General features: G+C 38.7%; 1 protein-coding gene and 1 pseudogene across 1 annotated transcript in view; one reads left to right on the top strand and one right to left on the bottom strand.

Moving 5' to 3' along the window:
* AVEN (apoptosis and caspase activation inhibitor) overlaps positions 1-23,993 on the top strand; it is a 197,630-nt gene that overhangs the window by 58,758 nt on the left and 114,879 nt on the right. The gene's annotated exons all lie outside the window — the stretch shown is intronic.
* Positions 184-1,399, bottom strand: LOC144616492 (lupus La protein homolog pseudogene; annotated as a pseudogene).

Below are 23,993 nucleotides of genomic sequence, written 5' to 3'. Positions count from 1 at the left end.
TATGCATTAAAAAAAAACAACCTTCATTTGGGTAACAACAACAAAAAGAGGTTAAACCACACACACACAAAATAAATAAATCTTTCCTTTCTCGTAGCCAGACGAGGAAATGGGCTTAATTTGATTTTCTTTTTTTCAAGCCTCCAGAGATAAAAGCAGCTTGAATACCTAGAAGTTTGTTGGCTAAATTCCTGGTCTCTGCACCATTTTGTGTTTTTGCTGTCGTTGTTTCCATGCCGATTCTCCTTTGTCTGCTTTTACTGGTCCAGCTGCATCCATTTGATCATGTTCCTCATCACCATCCATGTTCACTTTCTAGCCGTGAAACTGTACTTTTCCTGGACAGCTTTAATTCCTCTCCCCCTTCCTTTAAATCTGTGACCTTTTCAAGTTCATTTGTTTAGGGATTCTTGTTGATCCTCCATGATTTTTTTCAGTGCTGTTTTTCCCCCCTGCCTCTCCTAGTACCTCCCACCTCTCTTCTCTGTTCCTTAATTGTAAATTAAGGCTTCTTTGGCTTTATCTAGTGCTGCTTAGCCTTTTCTTTAAATAGCATTATGAAGTCTATCCATTTCATTTCCCCACGATTTGAGAAAAAGAAGTGTGGATCTTTCCAACGGGTCTGATCATCTAAGTCATCCCAAAGTTTCAGCATTCAGTTTTTCCAGAGGATTCATGTCAGCACCTGGAGCACTTCTGGTTTTCTTCTCGTTCTTGTTTGGCATCTGAATTTAGCTTACACCTCATTTTAATCTTTTTTTTTTTTTCTTGTTTGTAAAATAATACTCCTTGAAAAGTATTAGAAGGTCTTTATGCTTTTAACCAGTGTCTCTATAAACTTGGGCAAATTCAATACAATCAGGCCCTGCAAATATTGATCGTTCCATGCTTTGTGTAATGTTGTTTTCGTTTGAATATTTTGTGCTTGACCTTTATCTTCTAATCCTTTATGTCACTAAGGATTGCATCAGCTGGAAAGGCTTTCATATACATGGATCTGTTTTTACATCATTTTTAATACTCATTGGTCATTGGAGAGATGTTTTGTACTCATCAGAGAGAGGTTTGTGTGGGGAGCTTCTGATGTTGGCTTTATCTTTATTTCCTCAAGTTTTGTGTTGGGTTTGCTCAGTGCTTCCATTATATTAAAATCTGTTGTTAGGCGCTTCTACCTATCGGATTTTAGTATCTCCAGGGGGATCTGCCTTTCATCCAGTGTGATCTGTCCCCTTCAAAAACTTGTCTCATGGAAAATTAAAGTCACTACAATAGTACTTGATTTGATGACAGATTTTGGTCCCAGAGTAGCCATTTTGTCACAATCACCATTTTTGGCACTTGGAGCTGTCTTTCTGGTCCTTGTCCCACTAAGCTGGGCCATAGGATCACCAGCAGTCATGATAGGGTCTCCAGTTCATTTTTAAGAACTGAATGTTTAGCATATTAGATAATTTAGATTATTTTTACTGGAAATATCTTTTTTTATTTAAAAAAATTTTTTTTAACGTTTACTTATTATTGAGAGAGAGACACACAGAGCATGAGCAGGGAAGGGGCAGAGAGAGGGAGAGACACAGAATTTGAAGCAGGCTCCAGACTCCAAGCTGTCAGCATGGAGCCTGACGTGGGGCTTGAACTCACAAACTGTGAGATCATGACCTGAGCCAAAGTTGGTCACTCAACCAACTGAGCCACCCAGGCGCCCCTGGAAATATCTTTTTTTAAAGTTTATTTATTTTGAGAGAGATGGAGATAGCGCAAGTGGGGGAGGGGCAGAGAGAGAGAGAGAGAGAGAGAGAGAGAGAGAGTGAGTCCCAAGCAGGCCCTGTCCCATCAGCGCAGAGCCTGATGTGGGGCTCGAACCCATGAAGCCGTGAGATCATGACCTGAGCTGAAGTCAAGAGTCCCACGCTTAACTGACTGAGCTGCCCAGGCACCCCCTTACTAGAAATATCTTAATGAAAGAATATTAGTGAATTTTTTTGAATGTGACTTGTATTCCAGATACAGTTCTTGTTGTTCAGTGTCTAACTAGCTGCGACATCGAATTTGCATGCCACGTTCTGATAGCATCTACTATATTCCTCTCAACTGCTGCTGTCTCCTCTCTGTTTATTCTCATGGAGTCATACTTACTTTAAAAAGAGAAATACCATTTATTTTTCTTTTTTCTTTTTTCTTTTTTCTTTTAGAGAGCATGGGAGAGGGACAGTTTGGGGCGGGGGGAGAGAGAGAGAATATCTCAAGCAGGCTCCATGCTCAGCGTGGAACCTGATATAGGGCTTGATCTCATGACCCTGTGATCATGACCCAAGCTGAAATCAAGAGTCAGATGCTCCATTGACTGAGTCACCCTGGCGCCCCATGAAATATCATCATTGAAAGGGAGGTTTTGAGAAGCAGAGCAAATAAATGCTCATGATCAATGTCCTATTTAAGTGGAAATTGGTAAGTTCTCTTTACTGGCTCTAGAGAGAATACCCTCCTCATTCTCCTAACTATAATTGATACGATAGTAATAATTAATATATTTATATTAATTAATGGTGAAATTTGACATAAAGCTGATATGTAAGGTTTTGTCATGTCAATAAGATTAAGCCTGATTATTAATGCAATTCTTTGTGTAAAGAATACTGAAAGGCAGAATGGGGAAAGTCCAAGCCTTATAATAAAGGCCCCTATAATACTAATAAAAAAAGAGAATAAAAGTTATTTTGGCAAAGCCTTGAATGAAGGTCCGTGGAGAACTCCTTGTAATCTAAAAAGCATGAAACACATGAATTCAGAGGCTATGAATTTAGAATTAAGATTAATAATCCTTAAGATTGTGATAGTAAAGTCATCTATTCCGGTAAGTGTAAGTGAAGTGTAGTGACTGTATTCAGGCAGTAGAGTGGAAACCACCCTTGACTGACGGATGTCAGCTGATCCCAGTCTTGATTCTGGTTGTCATTACTAAGTACGTGCTCTTGGAGGAGTGAAACTCCCGGAAGGTCTTTTTTAAAGCTGCGAACTAGAAATAATACCTGCCTTGCTTTAGTACAGGGTGCTTCTGAGGATCATGGAGAATTACTGGAAAAATTAGAGTGCTACACAAAAGTCAATCATTATTGTATAGGCAAGGAAAGCAAACTGTTGGGGTAGAATATGCTAGGTAAGTGTGATGGAGAGAGAGTGCGGGAGGGGGAGGGGCAGAGAGAGAGAGAGAGAGAGAGAGAGAGAGAGAGAGAGAGAGAATCCCCAGCAGGCTGCACATTGTCAGTGCAGAGCCTGACATGGGGCTCAAACCCACAAACCATGAGATCATGACCTGAGCCAAAATCAAAAGTAGGACATTTAACTGACTGAGCCACCCAGGTGCCCCTGAAATCAGGCCTTTAACTGGGGCTGTCATTAAAATATCCAAACATTGTATTGATATATATAACTAGAATATAGCACACAATGATAATTAGCTCATTTTTTCTTAGTTTCTTTGTAATATGTGTTGACCTATTTCAGTTTCTGCAACTATAGAGGTGACGCAGGGAAGTTGAAAGATGATTAAAAATGGGAAAAGCAGGACCTGTGATGAAAGGTTCATGATACTAAGGAAAAGAAGTCTGAGAAATGATTTAATAATTATGTCATATGTGTTCCATACCCAAGACAATGGAAGAAAACAAATGTGCTTAACTAAAATGCTGAAGATTTAGATAAGATATTGCTGTGCATTTAGTACATGAGATGTTAACTGGGCATCTAAGGGAGAGTTGGGGATCATCTTGATTGGAAATCTTTCAAAATAGATTTGGTCTCCTTTAACTAGAATGAGTTCAGCAATATTCCTTACTGCTGCATAGGGATGGGCAAGGTGATTTCTCAAGGCTTTTTCAACCTTATAATTCTGTTCTCTGGGCTTCTTGTAATTTCTCAGTAGTTCTATAGCATTTTACCCCAATGTGTTAAGTTAGCACATCTAGTGTTCTCAGAAGGGTTAGGCTTAAAACAGATGGGCAAGTGATGTGTGTGTGAATGGAGTCCTGTGGCCGTTAGTGACTCTGTGACAGCAGATGGGCCTGAAGCTGACAAGCTGACGGCAGTAAGAGCTACCACTGCCTGAATACCTACCATATGTAGGCTCTGTATAAGGTGTGTCATGTGTCCTTTTTTCTATGTCATTGACTTGTGACTGTAACCACAGGGTAGATTTCATTATCTTGATACATGTTGAAACAAAGTCTTAAAACCAACGGTAAATAATTTGTACAAAATTCACGTATGTGCGTATCTAATAAACAGAATAAGGAATCAATGTAAGTATACCTGGCTTCAAAGTTGATATTTGTCCCACTTGATACTATCCATTAAAATCTACAAATATATTATTATCTAAGACATACTTTTCTTCTATATTTTTTTTCTGCAAAAGGAAGTTTTATTTACACATGGTCTGTAGCTTGGGAGAAAGTTTGCGGTTGGTTAAGAAACTGCCTTTGGGTTGGAAGCAGAGACCCAGGCAGAAGTCTGGAGGCTTGGGAGCTGCCTCTGGGCCTTGAGGGTACTGCCCTTTGGGGTTCCTAGTCCTGTTGAAGGTAAGCCTTCCAATGAGGCCTCACCCAACCCTGCTGGGACTGGGCTCAGGAGGTTGGTGATTTGTCCTGCTGGATAAGTTTCCTCTTCCTCCGGAAAGTATCTGTCCAGGAAGTCACAGAGATGGGAATCTGTGAGGGCAGGAACTGGTTCAGGATTTCCTCTAGGGCTGCTTCCTTGACACCCAGGGTGTGACCCCACTCATCTTGTGTCAGCTTCTGCATGTCCTAGAAGAGGACTCAGCTGCAGTTCTGGTTTTGTGTAGTCTAGACATGGTTGGTGCCCTTGGATCTCCCTGCCAACTTGTGGAAGAAGTGGACCCTGCCTTCCCAGGCCACACTCTTGCAGTTGTGATAGAAGCCCAAAGAGAGAGAGGTATAGGAAACTCATAGGTGCTGGTAGACTGGGCAGGTAATGGCGGCCCTTACCTTGGTAGAATAATTTTGGTGACTCTGGGGGCTCATAGTTGATTGGAGACAAAGAGCTAACCACAAAAAATGGTATTAACTGGTCTGGGAAGCAAGGGATGGGCCAAGAGATGGGTCCTGGAAGCTACAGCTAGAGAGGAAATTGGAGGGTGATCAGAGGCTGGAGTGGGGGAAATCCTCAGGTCTATTCCACCCAACATTGCTGAAGCAAGAGAAAAGCCAATATGATAAACTAATTTGAGATATTTTAGATGGAAAAAAGCCTTTAAATGTACCTTTTCTAATGGAAATGTGGTATACTCAAAAGATTAATACGCCTGTAGGATCCTTCATCATGTATTTCTAGCGTACTGTCATGCCCGAAATGGAAAGGAAAGGACGCCTTCATATGATTTGTTATGAGAATACTGTAGTAGTCTCAGCATTTTCAGCTAAGAATGGAATGATGTTCATGAAATACCATTATGTACTACTAATTTAATGACTGAATGTGGTATACATTTCCAAAAGAGTAGCTGATGATGTCAACATGTTGCTTTTCATAATTTGTGGTGAGCATTCTTCCTGGAAATTAAATCTGACTCTTAAATGTGTACTTGGCACTTGCAAAAGGAACTTGATGGAGAGCCTCTCAGTCATTATTATCCCTTCAGTGTTGCATCCCTGTGTATTGTACACGAAGGGAAACATTCCATCTTTAATAATAACGCTGCTGGTCTTTTAAAATCATAAAGTTTTACATCTTTTCATGTGCCTGTTGGTCATCTGGATGTCTTCTTTAGAGAAGTGTCTATTCATGTTTTCTGCCCATTTCTTCACTGGGTTATCTGTTTTTCGGGTGTGGAGTTTGGTGAGCTCTTTATAGATTTTGGATACTAGCCCTTTGTCCAATATGTCATTTACAAATATCTTTTCCAATTCCATTGTTTGCCTTTTAGTTTTGTTGATTATTTCCTTTGCAGTGCAGAAGTTTTTTATCTTCATGAGGTCCCAATAGTTCATTTTGCTTTTAATTCCCTTGCCTTTGGGGATGTGTCAAGTAAGAAATTGCTGCGGCTGAGGTCAGAGAGGTTTTTTCCTGCTTTTTTCTCTAGGATTTTGATGGTTTCCTGTCTCATTCAGGTCATTTATCCATTTTGAGTTTATTTTTGTGAATGGTGTCAGAAAGTGGTCTAGTTTGATCCTTCTGCATGTTGCTGTCCAGTTCTCCCACACCATTTGTTAAAGAGACGGTCTTTTTTTCCATTGGATATTATTTCCTGCTTTGTCAAAGATTAGTTGGCCATACTTTTGTGGGTCTAACTCTGGGGTTTCTATTCTATTCCATTGGTCTATGTGCACATGAAAAGATGCTCAACGTCGCTCCTCATCAGGGAAATACAAATCAAACCCACACTCAGATACCACCTCACGCCTGTCAGAGTGACTAAAATGAACAAATCAGGAGACTAGATGCTGGCGAGGATGTGGAGAAACGGGAACCCTCTTGCACTGTTGGTGGGAATGCAAACTGGTGCAGCCGCTCTGGAAAACAGTGTGGAGGTTCCTCAAAAAATTAAAAATAGATCTACCCTATGACCCAGCAATAGTACTGCTAGGAATTTACCCAAGGGATACAGGAGTGCTGATACATAGGGGCACTTGTACCCTAATGTTTATAGCAGTACTTTCAACAATACCCAAATTATGGAAAGAGCCTAAATGTCCATCAACTGATGAATGCATAAAGAAACTGTGGTTTATATACACAATGGAGTACTACGTGGCTATGAGCAAGAATGAAATACAGCCTTTTGTAGCAACGTGGATGGACCTGGAGAGTGTTATGCTAAGTGAAATAAGCCATACAGAGAAAGACAGATACCATATGTTTTCACTCTTTTGTGGATTCTGAGAAACTTAACAGAAGACCATGGGGGAGGAGAAAAAAAGGTTAGAGAGGGAGGGAGCCAAAACATAAGAGACTCTTAAAAACTGAGAACAAACTGAGGGTTGATGGGGGGGTGGGAAGGTGGGGAGGGTAGGTGATGGGTATTGAGGAGGGCACCTGTTGGAATGAGCACTGGGCATTGTATGGAAATCAGTTTGACAATAAATTTCATATTTAAAAATCATAAAGTTTTAGAAAGTTTCATTGTTTTCTTCATCTCTTCATCTATGAGTTGCTAGCTAAGTAGATCATTTATGTGGTTTTCGAATTTACTTTTAGAGTTCTGTGGTGATAGTTTTCTGCCTTCTGTTTATAGAGTTTAATCTTTGTTTTAAACATTTTTTTAAGTTTGAGACAGAGATAGCAGAGTGTGAGAGGGGCAGAGAGAGAGAGGGAGAGAGAGAATCCCAAGCAGGCTCTGTGCTCTCAGCACAGAGCTGGACACAGGGCTCAAACCCATGAAACCGTGAGGTCATGACCTAAGCCAAAACCAAGAGTCAGATGCTTAACCGACTGAGCCACCCGGGTGCCCTGAGAGTTTAATCTTGATACAAATTTATAGTGAAATTTGAGGTGATCATGAATAACTTAAAAATGATTTTTTTTAAGTTTTATTTATTTTGAGAGAGAGCATGAGCAGGGGAGAGGCAGAGAGAGAGAGAGACAGAAAGAGAGAGAGAGAGAGAGAGAGAGAGAGAGAGAGAGAGAGAATCCCAAGCAGGCTCCTCACGTTCAGTGCACAGCCAGATGCAGGGCTTGAACTCATGAACGATGATCAGGAGTTGGACACTTAACCAACTGAGCCACTCAGGCACCCCAGTCATGAATAACTTTGAATAACCAAAATTAATAGAATTCTGAGTTTGTTATCATGAATTTCTACCTCCACGGAGGGAGTATTACATGAGTCCCATCTGTCAGAGACAATCATGCACCTGAGCTTTCTTGCATTCTGCTCTTTAGAGAATTATAGAAACTTTCAGTTTTAGAGATAGAATAATCCTAGGGGATAATTCATTCACCGAATATTTCTTGAGTTTCTAGTATTGTCCTAGAAGTTAAGAGAATGAAACTGAAAAGAGATTGTCTGTGTATATGGTCACAGTATGGTGCAGTTGTCTTTGGCTTCAAACTCAGCTTATTTTAGCAGGCTTGCATTTAGCAGACCCTCCGGTGTGTCGTATATCATGCCAGGCGCTCAGAGTACAGAAGTGCCTAAAACATACTCCCTGCCATTAAGAATATTATTGGAAGAGGCAACCTGTCACAGGTCCTGAGCATTCCTGCCTGATGGACGTGCCAGGAATGTAGGACCCTGATCACTGCCTACCTGGGGCAGGAAGCAGTCATGTGAGCTGGGATAATGTCCCTCCCGCCCCCATCAAAGATCAGGCTCGCTTCCAGTTACTTTAAGAGCAGTGAATCTCCAAGGTTGGTGTTCCTTTCTTGTAACATAATCCATAGCATGTATTACAGTACTTCCACGAGGGGCTTTTTGACATCATCCTCTGAGCTGGAGAGGGCAAGAGGAACCAGTGCAAACAAACATGGGGCTTTGGCTACTACTTTTGCCAAGAGTTATCAAGGCCTTGGTCTGTGATCCAGTAGTTTCCAGTCTTCTGCCAGCATCCATGCAACAGTAATAGGCTAACTTATCTTTCAGACAGGATAAAATCTCAGCCCCTGCATAGTTCTTGGCGAATACCACTTGTGAGGTGATATAGATAGAGAAATGAACAATTACAATATATTCAATTACAACAATTCAACATAGGAGGCACAGAGTGCTGTGGGACAATCAAGGGAGAGCACCCAGTTCAGCTTGGAAAGGTCAGGGAGGCTTTTCTGAGCACCTTGCTCTTAAATCGATCGTACTTGATTGTATGTCTGTTGAAGGTAGATCTTTTTATCCTTAGAGGGTAGCACAGGGCATAGCATATGGTTCACAACTAATAAAGCTTGCAGAATGGATGAATAAGCTATTCTTTGTGGTTTTGGGGTGTGATGTAGTGCATCGGTGGTCCGTTTGTTTGCTATTAGAGTTGTCTCCTTTTTAAGACCTAAAGTCCTGGGAAGATAGTCCTCAATGAACAACAGCTCACTTTGTAGCCTGATGTGAATCTATTTATTTTTTTTTATGTTTATTTTTAAGAGATAGAGAGGCCGCAGGGGAGGGTCAGAGAGAGAGAGGGAGAGAGGGAGACAGGATCCAGAGCAGGTTCCACGCTGTCAATGCAGAGCCTGATGTGGGGCTCGAACTCATGAACCATGAGATCATGACCCAAGCTGAAGTCAGATGCTCAACTGACTTAGTCACCCAGGTGCCCCCTGACATGAATCTATTTAAACAAATGAGGAAAGTGGTCAGTTACAGAATATCTTGCATGTGGATTTATTTACTACTATGTGAACTTAAGGACCAATTATTTATTTTTTGAACTTTTTATTTTCTAAAACGTTTTAGATTTTTCAGAAGTGACAAAGATAGTACAGAGTTACCATATACCCTTCACCTAGCTTCCCTTAATGTTAACATCTTACATAACCATGGTACATTTATCAAAAATAAGAAATTAACATTGTTATACTACAGACTTTATTTGACTTACCCCATTTTTTTTCCCCCTCCTGGTGTTCTTTTTCTGTTTCAACTTACGCTACCACACTGCATTTATTTACCTGCTTAGTTTCCACTAATTTGTAACCGTCTCTCAGTCTTTTCTGGACTTGATAATTTTAAGAATAGTGGTTAGGTATTTGGTAGAACATCCCTCAATTTGGGTTTTTCTGATGTTTTCTTATGGTTAGATGGAAGTTACAGATTTTGGGGATGATGTGCCTTTCTTGTTGGATCACATCAGTGGACACATGACATCGACATGACTTATTACTGACAGTATTAAGTTTGATCACCTGGTTAAGATGATACCCTCCAGGTTTCTCCAGCGTAAAATTCCTTCCCATTGTCCTCACTAGAAGTGAGTGAGTAGGTCCTACTCATACTCAAGGGGGTAGGAATTAAGCTTCACCTACAAGAGGGAGGAGTATCAAGAGATTTTAGATATAAAGTGAAAACAATGAAAGTAAATAATAAATACTTAGGGGAGATACTTTGGGGCTATGAAAATATCTTATTTTTACTTAAAGCTTCAGGGGAACCTGTTCTCTAAGAATGAGGCCAAGAATTGCGTGAGACAAGAGGTAAAGCTATAATGACCAAATAATTGACCCTTTTTATTTATGTTTTATTGCAGAGCTATAAATGTATGTGCAAATGTATAAGTTTTGCTGTATCTGTGTCATTGACCCTTTTGTCCGTTTCTTTGAAGAGTAGATGCATTTATATTAAATAAGGTTAATGAAGGTAGTACATTTGTGAAACAAGGTAAAACATCAGTAATTGACTTCAATTTCTGCCTCATAAATCAGTTACAAAATGCTTACTTTATCTCATAGCATTTGTTGGCTACCAAGTAAGACATGTGTGTGTGTGTGTGTGTGCGTGTGTGTGTGTATGCTTAGCTACATTCCAAGTGACTTCTATGCACATGTCTAAAATCCACTGATCAGAACAGCCTCATTTAAAGTTGTGTTTTTATGCAGTGTCACAGTGTCCCATGCAATCAGGTGTTGCAGCCATCCAAAAGGTACCCCCATAGGGGTTGATAGAGGAGAAGGAGGTATGTTTTAGTGAGCCTGCATCCTTGGTACATAGCAACTATTTATTTTATCTCTCTTGGAAGTTGGGATAATTCTAGGGCAGCCATTAGGGCAGGAGTGTTGTCCAAACAGGTGCTGGTCCAGAGAGATGTGTTTTTATGATTCATAAGGGGAGAAGCATCATGAGATTTTGATGGGTGACGTAATCATTTATTTCTTACTGCTGATCTCAGCAGCTCTGTAATCTAAATGTATCTTTGTTTAGATATTTGAGTTTGGTAATACAAAGTCTAGAGTAGTAGTTAGTGCGGCGCTAGATATGGCTAAGGATATGTAGCGCTGGAAAAAATTTGTAAAATCTTAAAAAATACATATGATCAAGATTTGCTAGTGGTTTAGTAGTCAAATTGCATTGGACCATTGGGACTGAGATTTGGCTATTTATTTTAACTATGTCATTGCTTTGCTCCAGAACAGATTTTAGTAATGAGCTATTCTCAGAAATATTTTCATTGATTTCCTCCTTTGTTTTTGTTTTGTTTTCTTTCTTTCTTTCTTTCTTTCTTTCTTTCTTTCTTTCTTCTTTCTTCTTTCTTCTTTTTTCTTTTTTTCCTTTGTTTTTTTTGGTTTTGTTTTGTTTTGGTTTGATTTTTTTTGCAGAGCACAGCATTTCTAATTCTTGGGGTTATCAGAGTAAGGTTTGGGTGTGGAGGGGATGGGTTGAAGGGAGAGGGAGAGATCTTGCAGTGATTTGCAATGGAGAAGGCAACATTGTGAAATGTATTGGGGGCCAACTTTTATATTAGGTTGAGCAACAGTCACTGTCTTAATTTGGGGCATAGGGGTAGATGAGGTGTAGGCATAAACAAATGTGTTACAGTTGTTCTTATTTATAGAGCCCCTGGCTGGGTATTTGGTGCTTTATGTACAACATTTTAATTTCAAGGTAATCTTGCAAGGTTGGTTTTAAACAATTTTGCAGATGAGGCAAATTATGTTCAAGGAACTTAGATATCTTGCCTAATGCCACATAATTAGTATATGACAGAACTGTAATATGAATTTCTATCAGTCTGATCCCCAAACCCATTATTACTCTTTGCACTGAACTGTTGCTATTCAGTCTGCTGTGTGCACACAGCTGGCTGTGCAGCAGCAGGCTCGATTGGTAGATTATGTGGAAAATGAGTTGTTTCGTAGTTTGGGAATAGTTATTTCCCCCTGCCGCCACTTTGTAGTAAAGCAAACAAATGAAGAACCACACACACAGAGATAGACACACACACACACACACACACACACGCACACACACACCCTTTTGGCTACTTAAAAAAAATTATCTTGGATAGTTTGGCACCCTTTGATCTGGTCATGACAGGGGGAACGTTATTCTTATTACTAGCTCCTTGTGTCATTTAACCTGAAAAATCTGGAAAACAAATATGGATTCATTTCACCTATCTGACATGTATTATGACAGAGGTACTCAGGAACTCTAATGTGGAAATTAATTTTCCTTGACAGCTGGTAATTATTAGCTCAAGCAAAAAAGATAATTTGTGTTAAGCTGTATATGCTGTGTATGCGTAAATGAAATTCATCTGCTTTATATTAGGAAACGTGACAAGGCATCACTAATGTTAATATTTTTCATATTACCTGTTGGATTTCTTATTTAGATAGCTTCTCTCCATAATTCTGAGAGAAAACCATGAGGGATTGCTACCAGGGCTTGGAGGAGCCCTGGAATAAGTTGTGATCATATGATCATCCATACACCCAGTTTAACCTAAGAACGCTTTTGAGCATTTTTGCAACTTGATGATTCTGATTTTAACATAGAGACTACTTATTTGCAAAGTGTTTCTGAATCCCCGGTTGGTCTTTTTTGAGCTTTGATTGGAGGCTCTAGTGGTCATTTTTGGGGTTGACTAGATTTCTTTTTTTTTTTTTTTTTATATAGAGAGGGTGCAAGTGAGTTAGGGACAGAGGAAGAGAGAGAAAGAGAGAGAAAGAGAGAGAAAAAGAAAGAGAAAGAGAGAGAGAGAGAAAGAGAGAGAGAAAGAGAGAGAGAGAGAAAGAGAGAGAGAGAGAAAGAGAGAGAGAGAAAGAGAGAGAGAGAAAGAGAGAGAGAGAAAGAGAGAGAGAGAAAGACAGAGAAAGACAGAGAAAGAAAGAAAGAATGAGAGAGAGAAGTAGGGCTCACCCAGAGCTCGTGTTTTTACCAGAAGTGGGGCTCGTGTTCACCTAAAGCAGGGCTTGAGCTCACTTGATGTGGGATTCGAACTCATGAACTGTGAAATCATGACCTGAGAAGAAGTCAGATGCTTAACAGTTGATTGACCCAGGTGTCCAGTGTTGGGTAGATTTAACTATATGAGATGTATTGCAAGTTAGTAATTTTCATACTCTCCTTGGTGATTTCATTGGCATATGGTGTAAATGGGATTTGGGAACTAGCTGAGGAAATTGCCCATATCTTGACTGAGAGGAGGAAGTAGTTTTGGGCTCTCTCTGTGTACAGAGATAATGAGAAATGGGCCAGGTTGCGGAGCAAGTTTATCTTGAGACCTCTGCCTCTTTTTTTTCCTTTTCTTTTCTTTTTTCCACTTAGGTACTTGACTATTACAATGCCCAAGGCTTTTATGTACTCATTTATGCTTTTCCTGTTCTCGTGGTACAGCTCCCAGGAAACCCGTACATGCATATTTAGTGTTTGTACCTGGTAATCACGTTGTATATGGCCTTCAGGCCACAGCTGGAGAAATGGGAGGGAATGTTGCTTGGGAGGAGTCCATTGGAGTGTTCGTGCATGGGACTATACCAGGACACCTTTGTATATGTAAAGCAACAGGTAAAGTGAGATCATTTTAGAACGGGCTGCTTGGTAAGGTCTTGTCAAGCCACAGCATTCCCAGTGCACTGGTACTTGAAGGTAGGTTGCTAACAAAAAGGTATTATTAAATCCCTTCTGTGTAGGAGTGTGCCTGTCTGTCAGCTATACAGTATCATTTCTAAATAAGAATGTGCTGCTCCTGATGTCACTTTAAATCACATATCTACATGTTTGATAAGCTTGCACCTTCTCTCTACTGTGCCTGGTTGCTATGAGCCATCATAGTTTACTATGGTGTCAGGCAAGATTCCCTAGGGTGCCAAATTACTGTCAGTTGAGTGAAGTTGGTGTCTTTTTCCCTCATTCTTCAGAACACAGTGTATAATGCACACTATGAAAACAATCTTACATAGTATTTGGTCCAAATCTTTCACTTTTCCGATGGGAAAGCTGAGGCTTGTATAGATTGGGTTTTAACCTAAGGCTGTAGGTACTTGGAGATGAATTGCTCAGATAAGTGTCTTTTCCATATGTTCACAGATAGTGTAGTGCTTGGGTCATCCACTGAATTCAGTTTTTATTTCCGAAGGGGATTGAAGAGTTGATTCCCTTGGTGTTGTGTCCTTTGGGGCAAACTTTAATCAGAGTGGTATGTAGAGTGGAAGTAGAAGTGACTTTTTCAGAGTTTAAAATTGTGGATATTCTCAAGTATATAGACCTTCCTAAACAGGTTCATGTAGGATGAAAAACCTGGAGGGTTGTATAAGCCAAAAGTTCCCACCTATCATCTGCTTTTTGGCCCATCTTGTTCTGCTACCCTTACTCCCTACTGTGACCTGACATGGACATTTCTTTCTCCTCCTCCTCCTCCTTCTCCTTTCTTCCTCTTCTTTCTTCCTCTTCCTACTCATTTGCTCTTGATAGAGTTGGGACTTGGGACTTCAGGGTAAAAGTGAATATTACTCCACTGGGTTTTCTGTTTGTGATTTAAATCCTTCTAATGTTTCTTGAGTGTAGGACCCATGGGAAAGGAAAAAAACAGGCTGATGGCGGTTTTTCTCAGACACTGTAGGAACCAATCAGTATAATTTAATTTTCACTTCAGTATTTTTGTTGCCAATTTTAAAATAGATTTTTCTTTTAAAAGTTTTTTTAACGTTTATTTTTGAGAGAGACAGAGCATGAATGGGGGACAAGCAGAGAGAGAGGGAGACACAGAATCTGAAGCAGGCTCCCAGCTCTGAGCGGTCACCACAGAGCCTGACTGGGGGCTCCAACTCACGAACTGCTGATGATGACCTGAGCTGAAGTCAGACGCCCACCCGACTGAGCCACCCAGGTGCCCCATGTTTTCCTTTTCTTTTAAATGCCTCTAGATACCTCCTCTGTCTACAAAGGATCTGCCATAATCTAGTACCACAACTTGTTCAGGGGGTGTTTAGGAAATACTATTAATATGTATATACCACTTTATTTGGCATGGCCAGTCTGCATTGGGTCTCTGCCTCCAGAAAAATTTCCTTCTCTCATCATAACTCTGATCCCTAGGTTTTTCTGGATCAGTTCGTTTATAGCCTTAAATAGGAGTGGTGATTTTTGAAATTATCTTTCTAATTTAAGCCTGGCTACTTTAACAGGGAGGACTAGGTTACCCCAAGATCGTATTATTGGAAACTTAGAGTATAATAGAGAACCTGTGATTCTCCATTTGTAGAAATAGTTGAAGAGTTTCAGTGGTGAGAATTTCACAGACATAGATCTAGAGAGGTAACGAGAAGGAAAATATGGCTGGACCCTTGTTTCTCTCAAAGCATCCTTGAGGAGGGAGAGCACACGGGAATTGTGCTCCACGAGGCCACTGGGTTGGGCTACAGCAGCCTGACTGTCAGTCTTCAGTCACATTGTCCTGAATGAAAGAACGTGAAGTTGGAATTTATTGTGATACGCAGTGGTTTATTTGCTTATAAACAAAGATAAAGGGAGAGTAGGGAGAGGTGATTTATTGGAATCTGTTGGATCCTCAGCATTTGTTGAAATGTCACTCAGATGATCTTTCTGTGGTAGCAGTATGTGAGCAACAGTCTCTTTTAAAGTGAGCCTGTTGGAGCTTGTTCTCAGTGCTTATCCTGAAGGCACTGCTTCCCTGTCTTCACTGTAAGGAGTGCAGCCTCTGGGTTCCCTTTGTATGTAGTTATTATTGTGTTTTTTGTTGATTTTTGTTTCTAAAAAGGAGAGTGTGGGGCGCCTGGGTGGCGCAGTCGGTTAAGCGTCCGACTTCAGCCAGGTCACGATCTCACGGTCTGTGAGTTCGAGCCCCGCGTCAGGCTCTGGGCTGACGGCTCAGAGCCTGGAGCCTGTTTCCGATTCTGTGTCTCCCTCTCTCTCTGTCCCTCCCCCGTTCATGCTCTGTCTCTCTCTGTCCCAAAAATAAATAAACGTTGAAAAAAAAAATAAAAAAAAAAATAAAAAGGAGAGTGGGTGAATTTTTCTGGCTGTCCTTAGAGTGAGGAGATTCACATTTTCAACCTTCTTAGCTCTTTGGTACCAACTTGAGCCAAAAGTACATTTTTATTTATTTATTTACTTTTTACAAGATGTTAACTTCGCTATAAATAGTTTATGTCTTTGTGAGTTTAGGTAGGTCTTTGCAACACAAGAAATCACTGGTGAGAACTGGTTTCCTTCTCAAGGAACCATGTAATATTGATAATTTTACTTCTATCCAGGATGTCACTACACCACAGGAGCCTGGCACAGAGAGGGGGTGGGGAGGATATGGAAAAAGAAATTAGTCTATGGGTCTATCCTCTAGGACATTTGCTTCAAAAGTTTGGCTGGGTATCTGAGGTGGGAAGGGTACATATTTCAAAAAAATGTCGTTGTCTCTGTCTTAGTATTTACACTAATGTAAAATTTTTATCAGGAAGATGGTTGTATAATTATGGCTACAAAAGTCCCCTCTCTTCACTTAAAAATCTTAATAAAGATGTATAAATGATAACTGGCTCCTGACATAGTTATCTCAAAGCATAAAGTTGTAAGGTTGTATTTTCTACTGGAGCTTTTCTTCTTTTTTTATAGAGGAACCATAAAAATAATCTGATGCAAAAATGGCAAAAATTGATATTTGTTAAAACTAGGTGGTAAGTACATGGCTATTGGTCAACTGTTTGAAATAATTCATAATGAAATATTTTAAAATAAATAGAATCTCAAGAATATATTTCAAAATATTTTAAAGCATTTTAGGGGGAAAAGAGACATTGCTCACTTGGGAGATTGGCTTCAGAATAAGAATCATTTGAGATTTTGGAATAATAGTTATAGAATTCCTTAGTAAATAAGAAATAGTTTTGGAGATGATCAATGAATAGAAACCAATAACATAACTGGTGGGTCACCATAATTGCATGTTTTTTGGGGGATGGAGAATATTTCCTCTCGAAAAGGAAAGGTTGCTTTATCCAATATACCCTGTTAGACATAACATTTAGTTATACATGGTTTCCAGTTTAAATACTTGAGCTCTGTCTCACTCTCAAAGTCAAGTAAATTACAAGAGCCCACAAACTTGGAATTTAACTAAAGGAAACTAAGATGTTTAGCACAATGTTATAGGTGAAAGAATATTATGAAGGGGGCCTCTTGGTATTTCCAACAATTAAAGTCTGTTGATTTCTCACACTGAATTGTGATTCCTATTATGACAAATTCTCATTGTTTCATTTCCATGCCTTACTTCTTGACTGCAAATGATATAATTTTCTGAGATTTTGTTAATTTTAGTTGTTTCTGGGATATCTTAACCCAAATTATAGATGTTTGTTTATTTTACAAAGAACGGGAGAATGCATTTTTTTGTTTTTCATTTATTTAATTAATTTTTTAAATAAACTTTATGCCCATTGCGGGGGTGGGGGTAGGGGTGAAACTCACGACCGTGAGATCAAGAGTCACATACTATGCTGGCTGAGCCAGCCAGGTGCCCCAAATTATAGATGATGTTTAATCCTTGTTTATCTACTTGTAATTTATTTGAATCCTAGGTCTTGGTTCCTTGATCATTGTTGAGACAACAGAATAATTGAGTAGCATTCTGCATGTCTAAGCAGCAGTGTTTTGCAACCTGTGCTCAGTTGGGCTAGAAAAAGCTATTGCTTGACATAACTCAAATGAGGAGTTTTAGAGTATTGGGCAATGTCTGTATGGAATCAAATACATGTGTTAAATTGGAGAATACCTTTGAAGATCCTCTAGATGGCAGAACAATTACAACAAATATACCTCAGGAGCTGCTCTAAGAAGTGTGGGGAGGGGAGAGTATAGGAGACATGGGATGAGAAGGGGTCTTTCAGCTAGCAGGGCTCTGTACTTTCTATCTGGATCCGACGAGGTTTTTACATGCTCTAGGTCTTGCTTTTCATGTGCTTTATGTCTTGATGTTTTATCTAAGATCTTGTTTGAAACAATGTAACACTGCTAAAGAAAATGATGGGATGTCAAAACTCAAAAATATCTTGAGTTGTGTACCCAACATCAAACTGGATGTAATAAAGGCGTTCGTCCACGTGCCCTGAGCATTTCTAGAGACTGTAGCTGATTCCACCCCAACACGCATGGTGATGAATTCTAGAACAATGCTGGCCTACCTGAATACCTTCTTACTTTGATTTCTGTCATAGAGTATAATGTGCAGCATGCTTTGGAAGAGATCACCATTGTTGACATAGATTTAACAGATCAATCATGATGATACCATGGCTCTCAAACTTGAAGGAAATTTGACTTAGATACTTGTATAGATTTATTCCTCATGCCCAGAGAATGCAAAATAGACGAAAGATATTTAAGTATGTCACTTCCTCCACTCTCATCTTCGAATGAATCAGAAAACTGACTATCTCTTCAATTTCTCTTGCAAAGTGCTTATCCAGATTCTTCTGTAATCACTTTTTGATAGCAAAGCCAATTTAGATCCTTTTGAACAATTGATGAAGTTCTAGATCATAGCATGGTATGGCAAATTTAATTTCCCAGAAAAAGTATAGGGGATAAATTCACAATCCTGTATTTTTACACCTCATGGTCTCACGTAGTATACTTAACAGACCAGATCTGTTTGTAGCTATTATTTCAGTATCACTGAACTCCAAAATGTTTCCAACATGGAGACTTTTCTGTATTTGTCCTATTTTCTCATTACCAGTGAAGCTGGGGTATATTTTAGAATCATCATTCATCCCCCTTTTTGATGAAATTATACTTGAGGATGTATTAAGGTACATTTTCACATTCATTTAACAAAGCTATTGAGTAACGAGTTCTGTGCTTTCCTTGGGAATAATGAAATGTATGAGATGTGGTCCTCATTCCTGAGGTCGTCACCCAGGAGGGTGCAGACTTAGTAGGCAAGATAAATATATACATAGATTTAAAAAAAAATGTTTCTTTATTTTTGAGAGAGAGACAGAGCATGAGTGGGGGAGGGGCAGGGCGAGAGCGAGACACAGAATCTGAAGCAGGCTCCAGGCTCTGAGCTGTCAGCACAGAGCCTGACGCGGGGCTCGAACTCGCACACTGTGAGATCATGACCTGAGCTGAAGTCAGACACTTAACCAACTGAGCCACCCACGCGCCCCTATATAGATTTTCAATGCAATGTAACAGGGTATTATAAAAGAGGTGTTACCAGAAGTGCTGTGAAAGTTCCTGGACAGCTCTTCTGTAGGTATTACCACAGGTTACCCACAATTAGTGCATGCAGAGGACTGTGTCCTTATGGCACAGATGAAGGAAGACCTGTAGTGGATGAAGGCTTGGACTAGAACCATGTTATATTCTAAGCCTGATAGATGGAGATTTTGCACCAACCAGCATATTTGGGCTGTTGCACCAAGAAAATTCTGTAGACAGCTAAACGTCTTTATTGGAATAATTGAACTGGAGGCTGACTTTTACTACTCAAAGCACATTATTTAATGCAACCTGTATATAGTGATGAACAATAAACTGGAAGGCCTGGTGTATTCTGATGACAACAGTGTAACCTCAAACTATGAGGTTTATAAAAGTAATGTTTTCTGATTGATCTGGATTCTTGAGTTATTTTGCTAATGCCTCCAGTGCCACGTGAAACATGGAGGATGGCAGGATCGTCAAACAACTGTTGATAATAAACTGGTAGTAATTAGCTAGTATATAGGACTGGATAAATGCTTTAATAATTCTCAAATACACCATTGTTTCAAGCAAACTGTAACCGTAGGTAACAAATGTCAGTTTGCCTTGTAATTATTTATGGAGTTCTTATTATTTTTAACATAGAATCTTTATATAGGCTCTGAATCTAGGCGTCTAAGACACACGTGACTGATATTTTGCACCAGGGCTATTGCAACTCATCAAAGGATAAACTACGTGTGTTCAGTGAGTTGTGCTTTGTCCTTTGCAGCTAGAGCTGCCTAAGAGATACAGGAAAGATGGTCTGTATATGTGTGTGTGTTCGTAAGAGGAGCTCTCATGTTTCTTCTTTGTTGAACCCTAACTCCCAACTTATTTTTGCAAATTTTTGGTGACGACTTTGATAGAACACAGTCATTCTCCTTATTAAAGAGATATTCCTTTTATTTTATGAGTTGATATTTTCTTTTAAAAATTTTTTTTAAATGTTTTTATTTTTGAGACAGAGAGCATGAGCAGGGGAGGGGCAGAGAGAGAGGGAGACACAGAATCCAAAGCGGGCTCCAGGCTCTGAGCTGTCAGCACAGAGCCCGACGTAGGGCTTGAACTCACAGAGTGTGAGATCGTGACCTGAGCTGAAGTCGGATGCTCAACCGACTGAGCCACCCAGGCGCCCCGAGTTAATATTTTCTTAATGTTCTTAAGGAGCCCCCATGTTATCATGTTAGTTCATATGCTATACACTCATTAATTTAAGTCATGGGATCACTGTATGATTTAGGAGTCCCTTTCTCATTTGGAGAAATTCATTCCTATTTTGGGAGTATTGATAATGTTCTCAATTTCCTGAGTAGTATCAGTATTTCTCTTGGGACCAGGGTGAAATTTTGCACCAATTCCTCTATGTTCTTTTTCCATTATTGTCTGACTGTTGACTGGTACTTTCTTCCCTTCCGTTTTGTCATCTGTGAGTTTTATTAACACGGTGTTTACTCCCTCTTTTAAATTATTAATGAAGTAAACTGTGAAATGGCACTTTTATCTTTAATAGTTGATGCTGTACAAGTGACAAATGCAATGAAAGCATCCTTCTCTCATTCAGTTCCTGTCGTGTGTCTCTTTAGTGTCTCTGTGACATGACTTGAAATGACACTGCTCGTGTCTCTTTTGCAGCTAGTTCACACTGCAAGGATATAATCTTCTGTTTGATATCACAGCCACTTCTCCAGCTACAGACTGTGATGTCACAAACCAAAGATTATTCTCTCTCAGCAGGAAGAAGCTGGAGAGGAGATGAATCTCCATGATGAACCATCATCCTTATTCAAATTCGGTCATTTCATAAAATTAACCACAACGAGGAGCAAATATACTGGCTAGTTGAATTATCCTTTTGCCTTAAGCTTGAAAAACTTCACCATTATACTGGAATGAGAGAAATTCTTTCAAAAATTCTAAGTAAAAATTTGGGAGTTACAATAATGCAGGTATCTGTAAATACCTTTTTATGGAGTTTAAAAAATGTTATGTAGTGCCAGACCCTTTGAGTTAGATGTTGACATGTGAAAATGAATTTTAAGTATGTTTCTAATTTCAGATGCAAAATTATATTGCTTATTGTTGCAGGCAAAAATGACATACCAGTCTAAAAAAAGCCAACCAAGGCACTAAATAGATATACTTTATTTTGACATATGTACCTACTTTTATTTTCTCATGGTTTAAGCAAAAAGTTTATAACTTTTGGATGATTTGAAATGAGCAGAATCTATGGGTATAGCGGTAGATATCATTGTAAGGATATGGTAGCCAGAATATTTGCTTCATTTCTATGAAAGAATCCAATATTACATAATCATATTACTTTTATGATACTTTTATATAATACGTGGACATAAAATACATTCTGAATTACACAGACGCAAGTAGGCAACCACTGAATACTTCCCAAGAATGTTCAAAATCTCTTTAAGTCTTAAATGTATCAACACAAGGGAAAAACTCCCATAAATAAACCAAATCTTCAGGTACTAACATAAAATTCCTTGTCCATCTGTACTCATGAGATACTGAAGTGGAAGCAATTTTCATTGTTACAAATGATGTGTTAAAAGGTAGTTAATGTTTTTTATTCACTTTTTCACTAAAATGAAGAGGAAAATGTAGATTATTCCAAATTGCTGTAGATTTTTTTTGAAAGCTGTTATTTAAACCTCAGTAATTATTATTCAGAATGAATCATTATTGGGGAAAAAAACCCCTTGATTTAGATGGGAAAGAAAATGAAGAGAAATTGGGACAGATGCTTACAAGGGCTACAGAGGACGAGGGTCATGTCTGTTCACCCATCACCATCATCAAAGTCATGGAAACAAAAAGTCCCTGAACTGGTGTACATCAATGATGAGTAAATAAAGTCTAGGAAACTGCACAAGAATAATTTTATGCCCTATTCAGTTCTGTTTATTGGAAGCAAATTGTTTGAGCATAGTAGTGTTAATCTTATATTTTGCCCAAGTTAATTAAAAAACGCCCAAAACCTTATTTATGAGTTGAACTAATGATATTTTTCATTTACAAAAGGTAGGCATATTTTCAAGCATGTCAGCTTGCAAAATAGGATATTATAATAAGGAGAAAAAAGATGCAAAGAATCCTTAAGGATTCAGGTAAGTCTGGATGTAGGTAAAAAACAATATTTTTAGTTAGGGCTGGTATACAAAGGAAGTCATTTGAAATTTCTAAAATAAAGATTTTTCTCTGAGATAAATTGGTGCATTATACCATGACTGCTTGTACATAAGTTGCTGCTTTCCTTTGGTGCTAGAAAATGATAAGTAAATTTCTGTAATGACTTCAGATGCAAATGATGATACTTAAGGTTCTTTAAAGACTGTTTTGAAAAGAGTGAAAGTATCATGTAATTCACTCTACTAATTAAAGCTTTGAAAAAAGGAAAGAATTTAGTGAAATGGAAGAGAAATTCAAATTTGACTTAAAAAAATTTTTTTTGGCAGGTACTGCATAATTACCTCTGATAACTTTCCTTGTATCATCAGATCATTTCTATTGTTAGGTGTGATTTGCTTTTATTGTTTCCCTTATCTCTTGTCTTCTAAGATAATAGAAATGTATTATTTATTTTAGGGTTTCTTTATGAAAAGATTAAGCTTTGAACTTTTCCTATTGAATTTATATGCAAACCAATATAGTTGAATTTTGCCTAAAAATCTATGTAGGGAATTAAAATTCTGACTGTCCTGTTTTGTGTGTGCGTGTGTGTGTGTGTGTGTGTGTCTTTAAAAAAAAAAAAAATAAAAAAAAAAAAAATATATATATATATATATATATATATATATATATATATATATATATATGATAGTCTCTCTAGAAGTCTCATTATGGAGTGATTTCTAGGGAATTTCTAAAAGGCACTTGGACCTTTTAAAATTCTTTGGCTCCAGTAGTTCTTTACATTTTGCTGTTTGGACCATTGATCTGAGGTAGAGCTTTTGTGGTACTAAGACACCAGACATCTTTTTGTTCTGTTGTTAAATCATAAAAATGTCCTCATTTAGTCTGTTAACACAAATATGCCCAGTACTGTTACTGTTAGGGTATGAATATCATTCTACTGTGGTGCTGCCTTTTAGTTTGCTAGAGATTGTTTTTCTTGAGGGTGAATGAGAGTGACATCACAGCTTTTTTTTTTTTTTGTAATGGTAAAAATCAGTTCTTGAGCTTTCTTCTTTTGCATTAATAGAAATATTAAAAATGCGTTAATTTTTGTTTTACCAAGTGCCCTGGGAATCAAATTTCATTTGAATATGTTTGGTATATAGCATCTGTGAATGGCTCTCGTGCCCCATTCAGGGTTCTCTTCATGCATGTTTTTCAAGCTATTAAATAAAACAAAATTGGGATTTTAAAAATGAAGACAAAGATGGGACATATCCAATGAAAAATGAATGAGATTTTGGGGATGTTTTTATCTAGTTACGAATGAGTAGTTTTTATGCAGCATAAGTAAAAGCAAGTGTTTACCTCACAAGGCTTAAATCTGCATAAAGCTTAAGGGAAGGTCGCATGAAATTCAAATCTAGTGGCTCGTGCACAGCATTCAGCAGGTTCAGTTTCAGTAGTCAGGATAGAAAGTAATGTTATAAAATTAGATCTTACCTGGCAGTGGTGTGTGTGAAGGCCAATAATCTAATTCTGGCTGGAAATAGTAAGCTTCGGTACCTGAAATGCCTTCTCTACTTGGCTTGCGTGTTTTCGTTCACCACTGTGTTTTATTTCATGCAGTGTCTGTCTGTCTGTATTCCTGGTAATCCTGTAGCATTAGGGCAGCACGCAATAGATGAAGATTCCACTTGAATAGGAT

Source organism: Panthera onca, chromosome B3 (assembly GCF_046562875.1).
Source record: "Panthera onca isolate mPanOnc1 chromosome B3, mPanOnc1 haplotype 2, whole genome shotgun sequence".
In the NCBI taxonomy this organism is placed as follows: Eukaryota; Metazoa; Chordata; class Mammalia; order Carnivora; family Felidae; genus Panthera; species Panthera onca.
The sequence above is the reverse complement of the archived record's forward strand: the minus strand, read 5'-3'. Positions and strand labels throughout refer to the sequence as shown.